The sequence below is a fragment of the Schistocerca piceifrons genome, chromosome X (genome assembly GCF_021461385.2).
Source record: "Schistocerca piceifrons isolate TAMUIC-IGC-003096 chromosome X, iqSchPice1.1, whole genome shotgun sequence".
Lineage (NCBI taxonomy): Eukaryota > Metazoa > Arthropoda > Insecta > Orthoptera > Acrididae > Schistocerca > Schistocerca piceifrons.
This window is the reverse complement of record NC_060149.1, coordinates 748,466,392-748,488,973: the sequence shown is the minus strand read 5'-3', so window position 1 is coordinate 748,488,973 and position 22,582 is coordinate 748,466,392. Positions and strand designations below refer to the sequence as shown.

At 41.3% G+C, this 22,582-nt stretch overlaps 1 long non-coding RNA gene across 1 annotated transcript in view; it reads right to left on the bottom strand.

The window, feature by feature from the left end:
- LOC124721757 overlaps window positions 1-22,582 on the bottom strand; it is a 436,081-nt gene that overhangs the window by 309,035 nt on the left and 104,464 nt on the right. The gene's annotated exons all lie outside the window — the stretch shown is intronic.

Sequence of the window (22,582 nt, the reverse complement as noted above, 5' to 3'; positions counted from 1 at the left end):
GTGGTGTGCTGACCACATGCCCCTTCATATCCACATCTTGTGATGCCTATACGCTGAGGATGACGCGGCGACCGATCGGCACCATTGGGCCTTCATCGCCTGTTTGGGAGGAGTTTAGTTGAAAACACGAAGTACTCCACCAGCGACAGAGCAATGTTACTACATGGCGGTAGCAGTCAGCCCGAGCTCGGTCTGTGATATCGCTGCTGGAGTGCTAGTTATTCTTCGTGTTTTATTGTCTTTATTAATTCGTATCGATAAAACGAATATCGAGGTATAGTAATGTGGGACCGCTCTATCGAATGGGTACTTAAAATCTGGCTTTAAAGATCAGTTTTTTTCATAACGGGAAACAAACCAGCCTTCCGTCGACACTGGGCGTTGCATGAAAGACGCGATGAGCAATATTTGTTTCGGCGGAATCCTGCTACACTTTGCAAAAACGGCAGCCGAAACACCCGAGAAAATGTGCCTGACTGGTCTTAGGAGAGGCATCCCGTATATTACGTAATCAGGTACAGTGCAGTTCGACCAGAGGCGATCGACTGTATACTTTAGCTTTCAAACACGGATCTTTACATAAGAACAATCTATGTCTCAGTATACATCATCCCACCTGCAGTGTTTTAGTTGCGTTTCTGTCCCCAACCGTCGTGATGTACGGATTAATGTTGATTTGCTAATCCTGCCAACTTAGCAGCTACGTCCATAATAAATCAGTATATTACATGGTGCTAAAAATGATTCGTTGATTGTCATATGCCACTGACAGAACTATCCACATCATTGCTCGGTTCGAAGCTTTTGCCAAAAAATTTTCCACATCAGACTTCTTTATCTCAAATTTTTATGTCAACTACCTAGCTTACCAGTGGTTTGATTACGTGACCCCTAGTGGATATCTCCAGTGTTCGATTTTGGAACAGTACACATTTTCCGTCTCTCCTGGCATTGAGATTAGAGCTTGTAAGGCGTCCGGGTTTTTCAGACCTTACATGAGCTTGATCCATAACGACAGTACGATACAGTATGAGATCCTCAGAAAATAATAATTATATCAACATGTACATCTACATCTACATCCATACTCCGCAAGCCACCTGACGGTGTATGGCGGAGGGTACTTTGAGTACCTCTATCGGTTCTCCCTTCTATTCCAGTCTCATATTGTTCGTGGAAAGAAAGATTGTCGGTATGCCTCTGTGTGGGCTGTAATCTCTCTGATTTTATCCTCATGGTCTCTTCTCGAGATATACGTAGGAGGGAGCAATATACTGCTTGACTCCTCGGTGAAGGTATGTTCTCGAAACTTCAACAAAAGCCCGTACCGAGCTACTGAGCGTCTCTCCTGCAAAGTCTTCCACTAGAGTTTATCTATCATCTCCGTAACGCTTTCGCGATTACTAAATGATCCTGTAACGAACCGCGCTGTTGTCCGTTGGATCTTCTCTCTTTCTTCTATCAACCCTATCTGGTACGGATCCCACACTGCTGAGCAATATTCAAGCATTGGGCGAGCAATTGTACTGTAACCTACTTCCTTTGTTTTCGTATTGCATTTCCTTAGGATTCTTCCAATGAATCTCAGTCTGGCATCTGCTTTACCGACGATCAATTTTATATGATCATTCCATTTTAAATCACTCCTAATTCGTACTCCCAGATAATTTATGGAATTAAGTGCCTCCAGTTGCTGACCTGCTATATTGTAGCTAAATGATAAGGGATGTTTCTTCCTATGCATTCGCAGCACATTACACTTGTCTACATTGAGATTCAATTGCCATTCCCTGGACCATGCGTCAATTCGTTGCAGATCCTTCTGCATTTCAGTACAATTTTCCATTGTTACAACCTCTCGATATACTACAGCATCATCCGCAAAAAGCCTCAGTGAACTTCCGATGTTATCCACAAGGTCATTTATGTATATTGTGAATAGCAACGGTCCTACGACACTCCCCTGTGGCACACCTGAAATCACTCTTACTTCGGAAGACTTCTCTCCATTGAGAATGACATGCTGCGTTCTGTTATCTAGGAACTCTTCAATCCAATCACACAATTGGTCTGATAGTCCATATGCTCTTACTTTGTTCGTTAAACGACTGTGGGGAGCTGTATCGAACGCCTTGCGGAAGTCAAGAATCAAGGCATCTACCTGGGAACCCGTGTCTATGGCCCTCTGAGCCTCGTGGACGAATAGCGTGAGCTGGGTTTCACACGATCGTCTTTTTCGAAACCCATTCTGATTCCTACAGAGTAGATTTCTAGTCTCCAGAAAAGTCAATTGTAGTTAATCTCATGTACCGAAAACTAACAAAACAATCTGTACCAATACATGGACAGAGGCATGAATAAACAAATTAAAGTGAAACGCATTTTGGAGACAAACCGAGCAGGTGGTTAATGGCATCGGAAAACCCCATTTAACAAAAGAATGGCGAGCTTCAGCGCAAAAAGGGATAAGACCAGAACAATAAATTATTCCTTTTCATGTAAAAACGGCGAGGACCGAGGGTAAGTGGCTGCACGGCATTAACAGGGCTAGGCTGCGACCCAGCAATAAAAATAAAATTCACCTCTAGTGAGATGGTGATTGGCTGAAGCCATACTGGGCGAACACAGGCGCGACACGGTGCGGAGCTCCCCGTTATATAAAAGCATTTTGATACCTAAAATTGAGATCTCTCTCTCTCTCGTCTCGCAGCGGACCGCACAAGTATGTGGAAGATAGCGAGGGCGTTGAGAGCTTTGCTTTCTGCGAAGTGAGGACGATACGCTTCACATATCGTAGCAACAGATAGCAAAGAGGTAAATAATTATTACTGCGGGAATTTGTGTAGGCAAAGAAATTGTGCATGCCGCTGCAACCCTTAGTGAGTGTGCAATAGCCATTATTTCAACGAAGGAAAGATTAACGTTTTATGGGATGCAGGAAAGTTGAGACTGAGTGAATTCAGTCAAGGCCAGAATAGGGAATTAGCGTTTCAGATCCAGCATGGAGAAAACGCTACTGCAGATGCCACTTGGTAAAGTACCATCACGGATTAGGCTATAGTAAATGTTGAGCCTAGATTTTGCTCACTCCAACCTGCATACGCTTTGATCATTGAATATCAAAAGCTAGAATACTAACCTACCCTCACATTGTGTACATGAGAGGTTTTTCATTGGTACAAAAGTAAAACTTATTCTCCACCAACTCAATGCATTGACCAGCTACAACAACGTAGATATAAATGAGTTGATGAAGATTTTTAATCATTCTTTCCTATAATAAAAAATTTTTTGTATAGAGAAAACGATTTTAATAATCGTCAGTTCAATATGTCCAAGAGTGAAATATTTTGTTACTGAGTTTCAAAAGTAATTGAACATGATTGTTGTGTATCACTTGACCCCTGAAAGCACAGTTGATAAATTATATGTAGAATAAAACAGGGAATAGCTGTTTTGTCCTTCTAGAATAGATCCCAAACTATCACTCTTATTAATTCATACATTCTAGTTACGTGACAGCAGCACTTATAATGATTTTTATTATGATCCACACCTAGTATTAGCTGTCTCGCAGGGCCAGGTTCATATTTATTTAGAGTGTCTGTTGACACCCTGACACCCTGTCAGTTCAGATGTTTTGTCCATTTGCGCACTAAGTGGTAAGCTAAGTTTGCACACACTAGTACACTCACTGTGCAGACACAAAAGTCGGACGATGACAAGCTCTAGCTCATGTTTCTCATGTACTCCGCTGTCTGCAACATGTTTCTTGTTTGTGATTATTAAGTTCACAGAACTTCAGTTTTTCTTGATACTAACTGTTAAGGTGGCTTTTAAAATTGTTTCCCGTGCTGCAAGCCATTACTACGAGTCAGCTCTAGTACTAAAGCAGAAGTTTATGTGTAGTTATAGTCTGCAACCACTGGCAAGTGTGGGTTGAGTCATCTCAAATGTCGGTGTTGCACAGGAGAACCGTGCGTTGTCACTGAGTGCCAATAAAAAATATTTTAACTAATATATGAATTACGGTCATGTCCAACTATAAAATGTCGCACTTTATAAACGTTTACTGAACAGTCACAAGCGTAATGCGTTACACTTGTTCACTTTTATCACCATTGTTTGTATTTAGAAAAAATAATTTAAGGATTTAGACCTTCACCAGCTACTAAGTCGCTACGAACTCGCAGAACGACAATGATAACATTATTAGACAGTCACAATCGCAGTGTGTTATCCAGATAGAAACTGAAATAAAGAAAGTATATACACTGAATAGTGACTGTTTGAACAAGTGTGGTCTCCTAATTTTTTTGTGTTTTGTCTACGTAACTGTTATCGCTGTCCAATACAATCGACTTTCCACACATGAGGAATTATTGTCTCCCCATAAACCAATAGCTTTACCAAACCTTTCGCTTTCATTTCTGTACAAGAATCTTTGGTTAATATTACATTTTCATTACTCAACTACACAGGGTGATTCCGAATGAAGTTAAATACATACAGGGACCATGGAGAAGGATTAATCTATCAGTCTCATTTAAGCGACCCTGGGACGGAAACGACTGATTCGAAAGTTATAAGCAAAAATCTTTCTGATACCTCCATAAGTGGGAAACAGGCATCGGTATTTGTTGCTAAGGTTAGAGGGTAGGCAGCTTTCAGAGGCGGTAGCATGGACCAAAAGAAGACAAAGGCGTCTAGCAAACATGGGCTCTAAAATGCATACCTGAAGAGCTATAGCTACTTGCTCAGTGGAAGAGATGTATTTCACTTTCGCGAGAATGAACAAGTGCTCATAGCTCTTAAGGCACGAATTTAAGAGCCCATGTTTACTGGATGTTTTTTACTTGTTTTGGTTCATACTACCTCCTCCAAAAATATGGAAACCAAAGAGTTTGCAGTATAAGAGATTTTTTCACAGTATCAGAGATGAACATGTGCTCACAGCTGTTGATGTATGTAATTTGGAGACCGTGTTTACTAGACTTTTTTCTCTTTTTTTTTTTTTTGGTCCGTACCATCTATGGAAGTTAACTACTCTACAGTCTTAGCAACAACAATACGATACATGTATTCCACAGTCAGAGATATCAGGACAATTTTCGCTTATAACTTTCGACTCAGACGTTTCCACACCAGGGTCCCTTACCTCCAACTGATACATTTGTCCTTCTTCACCATCCCTGAAAGTTAGTAACGTCATCACGAAGTAGTGTCTTCGGTCTGGTAGCAGTTGTTCGTGAAGCACCAAGCACTGCAACAATTCAGGTATTGCAGTGGGCAGCTGAAAATGATGTCGATATCCTCTTCCGTGCCAAATGGAAGCCATTATCAAGGTTAGAAGTGAGGTTACAGGATGTTAGCAAAATATCTCCTGGAGTGACTCATTTTTCGTCTGATGTCGTTTGTTCTGCTCACCCAACACGGAGCCAGGTGCTGCAGTAGTGTCCACACCGACCTCACATTCGTGATAAGCGGCAAGTAAATCCCTCTGGTCACACAGATTTAAGTATTCCGCAGCTTCCCTATATTACTTAATGGCTGATTTAAAAAAAAGACTTGGGCAAATTCCATTCTCGCTCTTGTCCAGTCCAAACATGCGTTCCAACTACAAAACGTTAAATCATGATCTTCCTTGTCGAAAGGACAGCTTCCAGGCCATGTCCCCAAGATTTACATTAATTTCTACTCCTAAAGAATGACCTCCCCAATGAACCATGGACCTTGCCTTTGGTGGGGAGGCTTGCGTGCCTCAGCGATACCGATAGCTGTACCGTAGGTGCAACCACAACGGAGAGGTATCTGTTGAGAGGCCAGACAAACGTGTGTTTCCTGAATAGAGGCAGCAGCCTTTTCAGTATTTGCAGGGGTTACAGTCTGGATGATTGATTGGTCTGGCCTTGTAACACTATCCAAAACGGCCTTGCTGTGCTGGTACTGCGAGCGGCTGAAAGCAAGGGGAAACTACAGCAGTAACTTTCCCGAGGGCCTGCAGCTTTACTATATGGTTAAATGACGATGGCGTCCTCTTGGGTAAAATATTCCGGACGATCCCCGGGCGAGGACTACTCAGGAGGACGTTGTTATCAGGAGAAAGAAAACTGGCGTTCTACAGATCGGAGCGTGGAATGTCAGATCCCTTAATCGGGCAGGTAGGTTAGAAAATTTAAATAGGGAAATGGATAGGTTAAAGATAGATATAGTGGGAATTAGTGAAGTTCGGTGGTAGGAGGAACAAGACTTCTGGCCAAGTGAATACAGGGTTATAAACACAAAATCAAATAGGGATAATGCAGGAGTAGGTTTAATAATGAATAGGAAAATAGGAATACGGGTAAGCTACTACAAACAGCATAGTGAACGCATTATAATGACCAAGACAGATACAAAGCCCACGCCTACCACAGTAGTACAAGTCTATATGCCAACTAGCTCAGTAGATGACGAAGAGATTGATGAAATGTACGATGAAATCAAAGAAATTATTCAGACAGTGAAGGGAGACTAAAATTTAGTAGTCATGGGTGACTGGAACTCGATAGTAGGAAAAGGAAGAGAAGGAAACGTAGTAGGTGAATATGGAATAGGAGTAAGGAATGAAAGAAGAAGCCGCCTGGTGGAATTTTGCACAGAGCATGACTTAATAATAGCTAACACTTGGTTCAAGAATCATAAAAGAAGGTTGTATACATGGAAGAAGCCTGGAGATACTGGATCTCAGATAGATAATATAATGGTAAGACAGAGATTCAGGAACCAGTTTTTAAATTGTAAAAGCTTTCCAGGGGCAGATGTGGACTCTGACCACAATCTATTCGTTATGAACTGTAGATTAAAACTGAAGAAACTGCAAAAAGGTGGGAATTTGAGGAGATTGGACCTGGATTAACTGAAAGAACCAGAGGTTGTAGAGAGCTTCAGGGAGAGCTTTAGGGAACGATTGACAAGAATGGGGGCAAGAAATACTGTAGAAGAAGAATGGGTAGCTTTGAGAGATGGAATAGTGAAGGTAGCAGAGGATCAAGTAGGTAAAAAGACGAGGGCTAATAGAAATCTTTGTGTAACAGAAGAGATATTGAATTTAATAAATGAAAGGAGAAAATATAAAAATGCAGTAAATGAAGCAGGCAAAAATGAGATCGACAGGAAGTGCAAAATGGCTAAGCAGGCACGGCTAGAGGACAAATGTAGAGGCGCATATCACTGGGGGTAAGATAGATAGATACTGCCTACAGCAAAATTAAAGAGACTTTTAAGGAAAGAGAACTACTTGCATGAATATCAAGAGCTCAGATGGAAACCCAGTTCTAAGCACAGAAGGGAAAGCAGAAAGATGGAAGGGGTGTATATAGGGTGTTACAAAAAGGTACGGCCAAACTTTCAGGAAACATTCCTCACATACAAATAAAGAAAAGATTTTATGTGGACATGTGTCCGGAAACGCTTAATTTCCACGTTAGAGCTCATTTTAGTTTCGTCATTATGTACTGTACTTCCTCGATTCACCGCCAGTTGGCCCAATTGAAGGAAGGTAATGTTGACTTCGGTGCTTGTGTTGAGATGCGACTCATTGCTCTACAGTACTAGCATCAAGCACATCAGTATGTAGCATCAACCGGTTAGTGTTCATCACGAACGTGGTTTTGCAGTCAGTGCAATGTTTACAAATGCGGAGTTGGCAGATGCCCATTTGATGTATGGATTAGTACGGGGCAATAGCCGTGGCGCGGTACGTTTGTATCGAGACAGATTTCCAGAACGAAGGTGTCCCGACAGGAAGACGTTCGAAGCAATTGATCGGCGTCTTAGGGAGCACGGAACATTCCAGCCTATGACTCCCGACTGGGGAAGACCTAGAACGACGAGGACACATGCAATAGACGAGGCAATTCTTCGTGCAGTTGACGATAACCCTATTGTCAGCGTCAGAGATGTTGCTGTTGTACAAGGTAACGTTGACCATGTCACTGTATGGAGAGTGCTACGGGAGAACCAGTTGTTTCCGTACCATGTACAGCGTATGCAGGCACTATCAGCAGCTGATTGGCCTCCACGGGTACACTTCTGCGAATGGTTCATCCAACAATGTGTCAATCCTCATTTCAGTGAAAATGTTCTCTTTAAGGATAACGCTTCATTCCAAAGTGATCAAATTGTAAATTTTCACAGTCGACATGTGTGGGCTGACGAGAATCCGCACGCAATTGTGCAATCACGTCATCAACACAGATGTTCTGTGAACATTTGGGTAGGCATTGTTGGTGATGTCTTGATTGGGCCCCATGTTCTTCCACCTACGCTCAATGGAGCACGTTATCATGATTTCATATGGGATACTCTACCTGTGCTGCTAGAACATGTGCCTTTACAAGTACGACACAACATGTTGTTCATGCACGATGGAGCTCCTGCACATTTCAGTCGAAGTGTTCGTACGCTTCTCAACAACAGATTCGGTGACCGATGGATTGGTAGAGGCGGACCAATTCCATAGCCCCCACGCTCTCCTGACCTCAACCCTCTTGACTTTCATTTATGGGGGCATTTGAAAGCTCTTGTCTACGCAACCCCGGTACCAAATGTAGAGACTCTTCGTGCTCGTATTGTGGACGGTTGTGATACAATACGCCATTCTCCAGGGCTGCATCAGCGCATCAGGGATTCCATGCGACGGAGGGTGGATGCATGTATCCTCGCTAACGGAGGACATTTTGAACATTTCCTGTAACAAAGTATTTGAAGTCACGCTGGTACGTTCTGTTGCTGTGTGTTTCCATTCCATGGTTTATGTGATTAGAAGAGAAGTAATAAAATGAGCTCTAACATGGAAAGTAAGCGTTTCCGGACACATGTCCACATAACATATTTTCTTTCTTTGTGTGTGAGGAACGTTTCCTGAAAGTTTGGCCGTACATTTTTGTAACACCCTGTATAGGGTCTATACAAGGGCGTTGTTCTTGAGGACAATATTATACAAATGGAAGAGAATGTAGATGAAGATGAAATAGGGGATATGATACTGCGTGAAGAGTTTGACAGAGCACTGAAAGACCTAAATCAAAACAAGGCCCCTGGAGTAGACAACATTCCATTAGAACTACTGAAACCTTGGGAGAGCCAGGCCTAACAAAACTGTACCATCTCGTCAGCATGATGTATGAGACAGGCGAAATACGCTCAGACTTCAAGAAGAATATAATTCCAATCACAAAGAAAGCAGGTGTTGCCAGACGTGAAAATTAGCGAACTATCAGTTTAATAAGCCACGGCTACAAAATACTAACACGAATTCTTTACAAACGAATGGAAAAACTGGTAGAAGCCGACCTCGGGAAAGATCAGTTTGGATTCCATAGAAATGTTGGAACACGTGAGGCAATACTGACCCTACGACTTATCTTAGAAAATAGATTAAGGAAAGGCAAACCTACGTTTCTAGCATTTGTAGACTTAGAGAAAGCTTTTGACAACGTTGACTGGAACACTCTCTTTCAAATTTTGAAGGTGGCATGGATAAAATACAGGGAGCGAAAGGCTATTTACAATTTGTGCAGAAACCAGATGGCAGTTATAATAGTCGAGGGGCATGAAAGGGAACCAGTGGTTGGGAAGGGAGTGAGACAGGGTTGTAGCCTATCCCCGATGTTATTCAATCTGTATATTGAGCAAGCAGTAAAGGAAACAAAAGAAAAATTCGGAGTAGGAATTAAAATCCATGGAGAAGAAATAAAAACTTTGAGGTTCGCCGATGACATTGTAAATCTGTCAGAGACAGCAAAAGACCTGGAAGAGCAGCTGAACGGAATGGACAGTGTCTTGAAAGGAGGATATAAGATGAACATCAACAAAAGCAAAACGAGGATAATGAAATGTAGTCGAATTAAATCGGGTGATGCTGCGGGAATTAGATTAGGAAATGAGATACTTAAAGTATTAAATAAGTTTTGCTATTTGGGGAACAAAATAACTGATGATGGTCGAAGTAGAGAGGATATAAAATGTAGACTGGTAATGGCAAGGAAAGCGTTTCTGAAGAAGAGAAATTTGTGAACATCGAGCATAGATTTAAGTGTCAGGAAGTCGTTTCAGAAAGTATTTTTATGGAGTGTAGCCATGTATGGAAGCGAAACGTGGACGATAAAGAGTTTAGACAATAAGACAATAGAAGATTTCGAAATGTGGTGTTACAGAAGAATGCTGAAGATTAGATGGGTAGATCACATAACTAATGAGGAGGTATTCAATAGAATTGGAGAGAAAAGAAATTTGTGGCACAACTTGACCAGAAGAAGGGATCGGTTGGTAGGGCATATTCTGAGGCATCAAGGGATCACCAATTTAGTATTGGAGGGCAGCGTGGAGGGTAAAAATCGTAGAGGGAGACCAAGATATGAATACACCAAGCAGATTCAGATGGATGTAGGTTGCAGTAGGTACGGGGAGATGAAGAAACTTGCACAGGATAGAGTAGCATGGAGAGCTGCATCAAACCAGTCTCTGGACTGAAGACCACAACAACAAGAAAGAATGACTTGAATGATTTGTCTCTGCAAACGCCTTTACGTTACACGTTAATTCTCTTTTCGCACTTTGCATTTATCACCTGCGCTTGGAAACATTTTGCTCTCATTATGGTGGTATCTTCATAACCTAGGCGCGAAAATGAAATGGCACTTTGGTTTCATATCACTGTACTCGCGAACGGGAGAGGCGCGTTTGCGCCATCAGTTTGCTGGTGAAGAACAATGGCTTTTGTTTCCGTGACACAGCTACGCCCACTGCAGCAGTGACAGGACACGCCGATCGCAGCCACAGACGTCCCGCCGTACATGGAGCTTCGAGCTCTCGCTTCACACGTGGGCCAGGCGTGCCTTAAGCAACCTGTCTACAGTTAGCATATCTCGCTCGTTCCACAACCAAACACATAACGTTCTCCACACGGTTTATCTTCATTTTCATCATTATAAGGATCCATCACAAAGATTTATCAGACCCGAAGGATGGGAAATGCCTGCAGGCGACGATTATAGTTTCCTTTTTCTTTTTTTTTCTTTTTTTGTTTTTTTTTTTTTGTTTTGAGATCGCCCTAGTATCATGCCTATAGCAGAATAAACACTTGTGATTGCATCTTACAACCTTTATGGAATTCAAATCGACTATCTTATGCAGTCTTCCAGACTAATTTCCAACCAAAAATGGGGAATATACATCAACATAATGGTCTGCCTCGGTAGCTGCACGGTCAGCTCGCCGTGTTGCTAACCTAAGGGACTCGGGTTCGATTCCCGGCCGCATCGGCGATTTTCTCCGCTCAGGGGCTGGATATTGTGTAGTCATTATGTTCGTACCGTCATTAATAACATTCCATTACCGAGATCACTAAATGGGCACGTCCCGAAAGCCAATAAATTAAAAAATAAACATCACAATATCTGGATACATATCGATATAAAGAGTTTCCTGGTTTGGAGCTGGAGATATTAAATTTCACCGTTTCTAGCAGTCACACGTGCACAGATATTCTGTAAGAATCAGTAAACTGAGTTCGAACGAGGCGTCATTGTAGCGCCCACAACTTCGTACTTTCTGTCATTATGGTTTCACATGAATTACGTGCGACCAGGTCTATTTCTGATCAAATGTTTGAGTGGAGTCAGAAAAGACTCCCTATTAATTAGGCAATGAGTTTTTTCTGAATATTCATAGACAAATGAGAAGTGACATCTAGTGAGATCTAGTTCTGCAAACGAAATATTGAATTCCTTTAAAGTTATCGGGGTAATTAATAAAAAAATAGCTATTTATTTGAGGGAAAATTGAAATATATCACAAGCCGCTGCAGCTAGCTCTGTAAATGAAGTATTGAAAAGTCCATTTTTTCGAGGCCTAACTATTGTTACATTAAAAGTTACTTTGGTTTGATATTTAATGTCAATAAAAATTTTGTAATAAAATTTTGAATAAAAACAGTCAAATGTTTTGTGAAATGATTTATCTAAAAGTAAGAAATAAAATAGATTAGACAAACATTTGATGCACCTTTGCATGATGTGCGGCAAATGAGATGCCGACTGAGAATTTGAAGTTCAGTGTTTAATTTGGAGTCTTCGAATTTTAAACAGTTCTAGAGGATATTTGTCTCGTCGATTATGTAGACTGTATAGTTTTATTTTCTGTACATGGTTTCGCGCACCGTTAGAAAGACGTGTCAAATGTTTTCTAATCTACTGTATATCTGATTTTTAGGCAAAGCACTGCACATGCCATTTGACCGTTCTTTTTCAAAAGAAAATTTAGCAATATTATTGTAAGGAGTATATATCTGGAAAGCTCTAAAACCAATCTCTGGCAGGAATAAAAAAAACTGTTAGGCACTATCCAACTATAAAGCATATTGTAATGTGGGTCGTGGGGGTAGCGGGTAGGGGGGGGGGGGCAGCTGCCCTAATAAGAATTCATTTAGTTTACGAATATGAAAAAGGTCCTGTAATCACAGGACCCGGATTTTTATGACGTAAAATAAATGGAAAATTATCATGAAGATGACTTGAGAATACCGACAAACAAGACGTAAAATGAAGAAAGGTACTTAAAATGAGTTATAAAGTGAACTAGAGAAATTAAAAACTTTATAGGAGGTTATAACTGATATTACGAAAAAGGTAATTAATTTACAATCGCTACGTTTTTCTTTAAGGAATCTAATTCTGTGACGATGACGATGTATGAAAACGGTTCAGTAACCATCTTCTCATTCTGTTGTCCGACAGCCTTCATTTAATTAATTTCATAATCACTACTACATATAAGCAACACATTTGAGCATGAACGTCTATATTACGCGCTTTCACGAAACTCAGCTGAGTGGTACGGCGCGGAAACGTTGGCAGTGAATGAAGTTATTCCGGAATTTTTCCGAAGTTAACAAAGAGTTGTTCGTGATCAATGGTGCATGAATATGTTTTACTTAGAATTTCGTTTATTATGAGATGTAAAAGCATAGTGAATAGAGTAAAAAAATAAGATATTTCTTAGCTTTTTTGTATGTGATGAACGAATGGAAACCGAAAAAGACAGTGAGGGAATCCAAAAATATACTACCTGCCATGAAATATCTCTAGAAACTGGAGAGTCAAACTCAAATATCTCTATTAAAAACCCGAGTAATTGCTTTTATGGATAAAATGTAGACTACCTAATACATCTGTTGGTTTCAAGTACTTTGATGAAAACGATGGTAGTCTGGTCAGTGTTGTCGACGTCGGAAATAACGTTGAAGAAAAAAGGAGATTGACGGTCCCCTAAAGTATAGAATTTTATTGAATCCGTGGCAACCTTACAAAATTAAAATTTCAAGAGTAATGTAGATGGCATAAAGAAGACATTCTGATTAGACTGGCTGTCATTATATCCATTGTTGGTTTATTCTAAAGCAGTTAAAGATTTTAGGTTGTGTATATTTTTCCGCTCACGTATACGCATAGCAGTTATCATGGTTCTTTCATAAAATTTCATTCAAAAAGTTCAAAAATTTCCATGAATCTGCAAACATGCATATGGATTTCGAATGGCATAAAGATTCAGTTGAAAAGCCAAGAAATTTTGTTCATATTATGAAAAACAGAGAATTCTACTAAATTAGTAGAAACATATCGCGCTAAGTTAAAATCAAATGTTTCTTGCGTATTGTTTTATGTATAACGTGACTTACGATTAAGAGGGAAAACAAATTCAGAGACAGTTTTTGATTATTTATTGCAGTTGGATTACAGTTAGGTGACGAATCATTGCGGAAATATTTTGAAAGTGCCCCTAAAAAAGCCACTTATATTGCTCACAAAACAAAAAAAAATAGATTCTGAAAGAAGCTGTACATTGTCCTACAGACTGTGCGTGAAGGAGAACACGATGTAGTTTCCACATAAATCGATTTGAAAATTAATTTTAGTGCTTTGATAGTCTGAACGGTGTTAACTGTAGGGAATGTTATCCATACAAAATTTATAATGGCAGGAACTGAGGTAAATGAGAGGATAGAACTTACGACAGGAGCAATAAAAAATAACGTAAATGACAGAAAAACATAAAATCTAGAAATGTAAAAACAGGTCTGATCAATAATTATATTGCTAGTTCGTTTATGTCCATAACATTGACTAGGTACTAAAAGTGAACTGGCGACAATGAAAATGAAAAGCAGATTACATTGTCCCGAAATTTCTAAAACACGTGTATGAGGAAAATGTTTTGCCCCTACTGACATGAAAACCTGCGGCCCACTGCGCCGCCGCCACACGTCGCTTGTGGGATCCAGATGTGCGCACCGGCTCCGGATCGAAACCACCCGCCGTATTAACGATGAGGGCCGGTTTGCCGAACACCCTGGATGTGGTTTTAGGCGGTTTCCCACATCCAGTCAGGTGAATACCGGGCTCGTACGCCCCGCCTCAGTTACGCGATTCACAAACATTTATAAAATGGTCCGGACATTTTCACGTAGATGAAATGACCGCATGGCATTTGATAGCCAGGAGTCCCCACGGCATTTGATAGCCAGGAGTCCCCAACTGGGGAAGTACAGCCGCGGATTTGCAAGTCTTTTCAGTTGACTCAACGTTTAGCGACTTGCGTGTCCATGATGATAAATTGAAGATGTGGACAAACTGAGCAGAGAAAATTTCCGAGCCGGCCGGGAACCGAACCCAGGCCCGCTGCATGCCAATCAGCCGCGCTGACCACCTTTATTTTATTCTTTTTTAATATCATTTTGTTCATTATTGTCCGTTGCATTTGTTCGGGACGGACGTCCCATGAAACTCGTTCAAGTTCATCGTTGATTCACTCACTCAGTTTTTTTATAACAGAGAGCACCTAACCGTCTGGCAGAACACGCCAGAAACCACTGAGCTAAGGAGGCGGACTTCACAGAGAGAACATTAGACGCATACAGTTTGGGTACACAAATGCCGTCCTAGAGGGGAAACGGGTAGTAATAGGAAGGCCATCCGGCCACCCTCTGCCACTAATATTCATAAATCAATTAATTAGCATGCTGACCCCGTGTAGATACGGAATAAATCTCAGGAAAAAAAAGCAAGGAGAAGTTGAATCTTTCACTGTGCAGTGTAATCCGCACTTTTTTTTAACCTCCGGACAGATTAAAAATATGTGGTGGATCGGCACTCGAACACTTTCTTCCAGGAGTGTTAGTCCCGCAAGGTGTAAAGGAGAGCTTCTGGGGAAGTCCGGAAAGTGGAAGAGATACTCCGGCAGAAGTGAAGCTGTGAACGGCGAGTCCTGAGTCGCGCTTGCATAGCTCAGACGGTGAGAGCATTTCGCGCTAAAGTCAAGGTTCCGAGTTGGAATCCCAGTGCGGTACAGAGTTTCAACCTGCCAGGAAGTTTCAGATCTTCAGAGGTCCACGACAACTCTTTCAGAGACGTTTTGAACAAATTTTACACTAAAGTCCGGTTCACTTCAAAGATGTCTTATGGGATTCGCCACTTTTTAATCCGGTCTCTCTGAGTCCATCTTTAAACATGATGGTTGCAGGACCTTGGATGTTTAATGTAAAATTTCTAATCACACTCATTCAGCTCTCTAAATTTCCAGTTTTGTTTTATTTTTTCTATCAGTTTCAGTGTTACACTATGCCCCCTTCAGGCCTCCAGACCGACGTGTAGGAAGAATCCCATCTGTTGAAGAATCGAAATAGGGGCCAGTATTCGGTCATTGCTATCCGTAGACTTCTTTTTAAAACAGAGGTCCCTTCGATCATCCGTCACTCAAGTCGGGAAGTGATGATCGAAGGAATCGCTGTGTTAAAAAGAAGTCTACGGATACCAGTGACTGTATGTTGGCCCCTATTTCGATTGTACGAGAGGTGGGATTCTTCCTACACGTCGGTCAGGGGGCTTGAAGAGGACGTAGCGTAACGCTGAAACTGACAGCAAACCAAAATAAAACAGGAGATTTAGATGACTGAAAGTGTCATGACTTGACGTTTTATTTTCATTTTAATCCGGGTTGCATTAATGACCGGTCGATACTGAGCATGGAAACTTATTCTGAGAATAAATGATTATATATCATTAATGAGGTAATTATCACGTAACGGACTCGATCACATTCGCTAAATTTAGAAAAAGTCACAGAAACTTATTCAGCATCACACTTGGTTCAGATATTCTGTAATGTGAGGAGAGGTGAGTAGCCGCACAAAAGATAACGCAGAATTGTGTCCAGTAACTAAAAGTGAAACAGCTAATGTCCAACGTCATCAGTACATGGTCATGTAAGCTTCAAGATTTTTATCGTTCAATCGAATATATGGACGTAGTGACAACGTGCCACACGCCTTTCTAAGAAAGGAAGATTGGCGCTTACAGTCCCACCGGCGACAAGATCATTAGAAATGGAACACAAGCTCGGATTGAGAAAGGATAAGTAAGGAATTCTGCCGTTCAATTTTCGAACGAGCCATTACGGCCTTAATTCATTTTAACCACCATCCTCCCAGATATGAAACCATTTTCTTTACAACTGCGCCAACAAGCTCAGTACACGTCATTTGAGATCATAACCGTGATAGGTGCACAGACGTTACCTGCGGCACAAGTGAAACATTTTGACTTACATGCAAGGAGCCGATTTTGAGCCAAAGGTGAAGGGTCGATTAATGGGAGAATCTTAAGTCAACCGAATACAGAGAGAGGCTGACCAGGAACTGCATTCCCGCCATTCCATCTCTAGGTAGTAGCACAGATCTCAAACTATTGGAGACGATCGACAATAATCTATATTTGCTCAACCAAGTGTCATTGACATACACCAGGGTCATTACCAGACACCACTGACAAGATGTAACTGTCGGATGCGTACCCCACCACTAGTACCAGAAGATGCAGAACCATCAGGACCACATGCTGTCGACTAGCAGCTGCATGCATTACTTTCGACGCAACGGAAAGCCTGACGCACAGTGAAGAGCCAAAACATTATGACCAACACTGTAATAGCGTGTTGCTCCACCTTATGAATGAGATACATTTGCGATTCTGTCTTTCATGAGTTCGACAAGTCCTCGGTATGTTACCGATGGTATGTGGCAGCAGATGTCTACGCACAGCTCACGTTTTCCCGTAAATTACGGGCTGGTGGTTCTTGTCTGCGGAGCTGGCTTCCGAAAGCGTCCTGCTTGTGCTCCATGGGGTTCAGATCAGCCGAAATTTGGCAACCAACACGACAACGTGAGTTGACTATCATGCTGTAACACGATTCTGGCTTTGTGACACGGACAATTATCCCGCTGGAAGATACAATCACCGTCGGGGAAGACATCAAGCAGCAAGGGATGCAAGTGGTACTCAGTAATGTTCACGTAGACCATTCTAATGAAGGTGACTTTGATTACTACTATAGGTGCCATTGAAGTCCTGGTGGATGCTCACATAATATAATACTGCCCCCACCAGCCAGCTTCCGAGACGAGGTGCATTTTTCACCTGAATAATGGGGTATCCAGACAGTATCCAGACACGACCATCAACCTGGTGTAACAAGAAATGTGTTTCATCCGACCAGGTGACAAGTTTCCTTTTATTACTGTCCGGTCTTGATTATCCTGTGCTCGCTACAATCGTAACTGACGATAGCGTTTCATCAAGATGGGAACGCACAGGGGTAAAGCAGAGCGCTTATAGAACACTTGTGCGACCAATTCTTGAGTACCGCTCGCATGTCTCCGATCCCCACCAGGTCGGATCAAAGGAAGACCTCGAAGCAGTTCAGAGGTGTGCTGCTACAATTGATACCGGTAGGTTCGAACAACATGCAAGTATTACAGTGATGTTTCGGAACCTAAATGGGAATCCTAGAGGGAAGGCGACGTTCTTTTCGAGGAACACTATTGAGAAAATTTGGAGACCCGGCGTTTAAAGCTGCCAGCAGAACGATTTCGCTCATCAGTGTATTGTCATTGTCATTGTGTCATTGTGGCGGTGGACATCAACGTCCTCCTGCTGCTTCTCTGAACGGCCAGGCGTCATACTAGCGAGGACCAATCTCACGCTGCATTGATAGCCAGAATTCACAACAAACCGGCTTTTCTGTATCAGTCAACGCCTTCTATGAATCAATTCGTATTAAGCTCTGCTGTCTCGCGCTGAACCTGCATTGTCGTTTGTCCCTAATACATGTACTAGCATACGTGTCCGTGGTATCTGGAGCCATTCAGGGCTGAATTTACCGAACGCAGTGTAATTATACCATATTTCCGTTCATTCATTACGTTGTTCATTGTTGCTAAAAATGAACGGACCAGCTCTGATACATCTCGAACAAACACTCGAGTACTTTAATGACATATTTACTACAAAAATGAGAAATATTAAAAAGCATTGACAATGGATGAAAAGTTCTCTGTTAACTTGCCAGTCGAATTCAGATAAAATCCTAAACTTTCAATTATTGTCTTCGTCATCCCCACCGGTGTTAAGTCTCACTATCGTGAAACTGGTGAGGTTCCCACTTTTATACCCAGAGGAAGGCATCCGATTGGCTGGATGTATGCAGAGGTGGGGCCCTTTGCGTCCATAGATTATGCGCTTGCTGCCCCGTGTCGCTTGCAGGGCCACCACTTAACATTGGCGGTACACTATTAGAAGTCTTGCTCTGCGTTCTTTATTTATCAAGCGCACGTTTTGATGCACTGCTGAGTGCGTAGCCGGTGCCTGTTTTCAAGTTTTTACGGCGTACTCTAAACTAAAAAAATGTTGCGACCTGTTAAAGATAATATCGGCCTGAAAGTACCAGGATTTATAATATTTCTTGCGATTATAGCAACAGTTACGTGGAGCTATAAGTACTGTTGCCGATCACTGTGTTGAGCATCAGAGTCCCCTTAAATACATGAACTTCGAAAAGTCTGCAATGGACGAGCACAGTCTGTCAAATAAATACAAGATTGTGTTTGAACAAACGAGAATTCTTGCTCACACATCGAACTGTTGGGATGCTACAATCAGGAAAGCAATTGAAATTAGACTATGTGATAAAAACTTCAATGGAGATACCAGCTGTGCACATAACAATGCATGGAAGCGTGCACTTGATATAGAAAGAGCACAGTGCAAGAATTGTCGTAGTTTATCGCCTGATGTAGGTGGCGGCGCTGCAGGCGACGTTAGACAGCAAGCGCAAACGTAATCTATGGATGAAGAGGGCGCCACCTAAGATGCCGTCCACCTGGCGTGAAAGTAAGAGCCTCGCCAGTTTCATGAAATTCAGACGTAGCTCCTGATGAGGACGATGGTGGCATTCATTGAAAGCTTGGGATTTTATTGGAATTTAACATGGCAAGTTAACTGAGAACTCTTTTATCCAATGAGTCTATCGCGAAAGACTTCCAGCAGCATTAACATGGTCAGGCAATATTTTTATCGGACAGTTTCGTCTGCTCGCAGTAATTTCTAGAAAAATTTATCCAAAATAACTTATGTTGTCTAAATGTCTATGGCTATAATCATTTACAGTGCACTGCACGTATTCCTCCGTATTAATGACACCGCCATTGAGACGTGTGTTGTTAACTACCCAATACTCCGCCGACGTTGAGTGAGATAACGACGGTGCAGAACTTGTGTGAGTGAAACAGACTAGTTATGTTGCAATCCACCCAGAATGAACGCGAAGTTTTCACGTATTCTGGACAGTCATTTACGTACTGATTAATCTTTAACATGACATTCATTTGAACAAATTTCACGCCTCATTTGTAACGTCGATTCAGATGAAGGGAAGTTGGTTCACCGCCTGACAATCTGCCCATTAGAGTTCTCTCTCTCTCTCTCTCTCTCTCTCTCTCTCTCTCTCTCTCTCTCCCTCTCTCTTTTACGTTCCAAGTTTACATATGATTGTATAACGTATAACCAAGAAATTTTATAGATATAACACTGGTTTAACATAGTCGCTACAAAATAAGAGTTTAGAATATTAACCATGGAAACCTTTCGAATCAGCAGCTTTATTTCCCTGAGTGAGGCCTGTTTGTCAACCACTCTGTTGATACAGGAAAGAGAATGTCATATGACGCAGTTTTGGTAATGGGTGTTAGCACAGAAATGTGATGTGATAGTTTCTACTACAGTAAACAGTAATTATTTAGATGATATTAACTTTACAACCGAGCGAGTCAGCGCAGTGTTTACAACTCTGGACTCTCATTCGGGAAGACGACGGTTCAAACCTTTATCCGGCCATCCAGATTTAGGTGTTCCGTGATTTTGTTAAACCGCTTATGGCAAATGCCGGGATGGTTCCACTAAAACGGCATGGCAGATTTTCTTCCCTATTCTGCCCTAATCCGAGCATGTGCTCCGTCTAGGGAACTCGTTGTCGACGGGACATTAAACACTTCCTTCATCCTTCTTTTTTCAACTTTACAGAAAGTGAATTCGTATGGCATTGTCCGGTCGGCCAATTTCACCTTGAGGATACCGAACGTAACGGCATGTTATCACGGGTGCCAAGACGTAGTAAATTCAAGAAAAAGATCAAACGCAACGAGCAGAATTTCTGCTTTAATGACACGCGATATTACTTTGATCAGTGGCTTCACAATGTCCTCGGGAAAAGAAGCACTCATAATTTTCATCGTTGTGAAAAGAGCTGAAATGTAATAATTCATTAACAGTTATGCGGAAAATATACAGTACACCAGTGAAGCATTCCACCTGCAATAACCTCGTATGCACCTCTCTTTATACACCGTTCTAGTACATGAAGTCGCTCTAAGGTCGTTCCTTTCATTCTTCGAACTTATGTCGATTAGGCGATTTTTTCTACGCTTTATAAGCTTTGAGAGCTTTCTGGATTTGTTTATTTCCCATCGAAACGTTTTGTACATTCATTCTTATAATCTATGGAGTCACTGTAGCCGTATCCCTCACTCCTTGATCATAGTCTGCGTGTCGCAGTACGTGACGATATAGCGTACATGTAGAGGTCGAATGACTTCATTTACGTACTCTCAAGTTTCATTAATGCATCCATGTTACTGATAGTCCTTTATACAATAAACTGCTAAATTATAAAAAAGAAGGTTGACTTTAAGGCTGCATACCTATGTTTTTCTTATTATGTCAAATTCATTTTGGGTACTCAAATTATAATACTCTATTTAAAGCTTTCTCTGAATCTTCCATTAATCTGTAGGGTGCATATAGTATTTTCCATTGTTCCTGATGCCTCCTGCTTCTCTATCTTCAAATTTATTATTGTTCGCTCCACGAATGCTTCATTCCTAATTCCGTGTCACATACGGAACATGGAAGCGATTTAACGTGCAGATACACAGAAGATAATCCACACAATCAGTCGAAATCGACATGCCATTGACCTTCAAATACTGTCAGTTTCAGCTTCAGCGTTGAGAATGTGCCGTAACAGCAATAACACGATACGAGTGATATTGGCGAAGGCGGTGCGAGACGAGATGGTAATCAGTTCCGCAAAGCGCATTCCATTGGACTAATAAACCGTAGAATGAACGACTTCCAGTATATGCCTGCGTGTAACTGCAGTTGCTCTATGCCTTCACTCCATAACTTTACTTTCCTCTTACTCAAGTTATTACTATAGATTTTTACACTGCGTCCGTTCATATACACGAATAACGTTACTCTCACACATAGTAATTAACTTACTTTCAATGTTTTTTTTTGTTTTTTCTTTTTTTTTGTTTTTTCTTGTTTCTGAACATATTACATCCTCCTCTGTTAGAAGGGGGTCTTAATGTCACAGCACATAACGTTAGTCAGGGTTCTAGAGTACCTTCTTAAATCAAAAAATCTCACGTTATGTCATTCATTTCCTTGCTGCTTTTTGAAGTATACGGCACACGGTGGAGGGACTTCACTGCATCTCGTCAGTTTCCAAGTTTGATTTTATCTTTTACCGTCCATCGCCGGCGAAGTGTGACCAGCTTCGCACTGTGTGTAAGATAGTCATCTTAATAACATTAAATTTATCTTACAGCTATTTCTTTCAACTTCTCATATTCTCAGCAGTGTTTCTTAATTCGTATCTGATGCTAATCTCTTCATAAAATATTCTTTCCTTGTCGTTATTAACGCTTTCAGTTACTACATATTCAAAGTGCTTAAAGCTAATTCTTCATCCTAAGAAATAAATTCTTCTGTATGTCCACACACTGTATTTTCCTCTGTTCAAGCAACTAGAAATAAGACAGAGAAGACTGTTAAATCTATACTACTTATTGAAAACACATGCAGGACCGTTTTCAAGGCAATAGTAGAGATCCATCATCATCAAAGTTTCAAGCCCGTTTCTTCTGTACTCTAACATAAATTTGATTTCTTGCCGCATACCAGTTTCAGAAATTGTATCTTCTGCAACCCAGAAATGAAACGTGTAACTGTTTGCTTTTGCTATTGTTGAAAACGTTGTATGCACACCACTTGCTGTTGAACTTGTCGAGCTTGAAAGAAAACCTCTATTATAAATGCATTACAAGCCTAGTGCTATTATGTAACGACGTTCTGTTTTTTCGTTG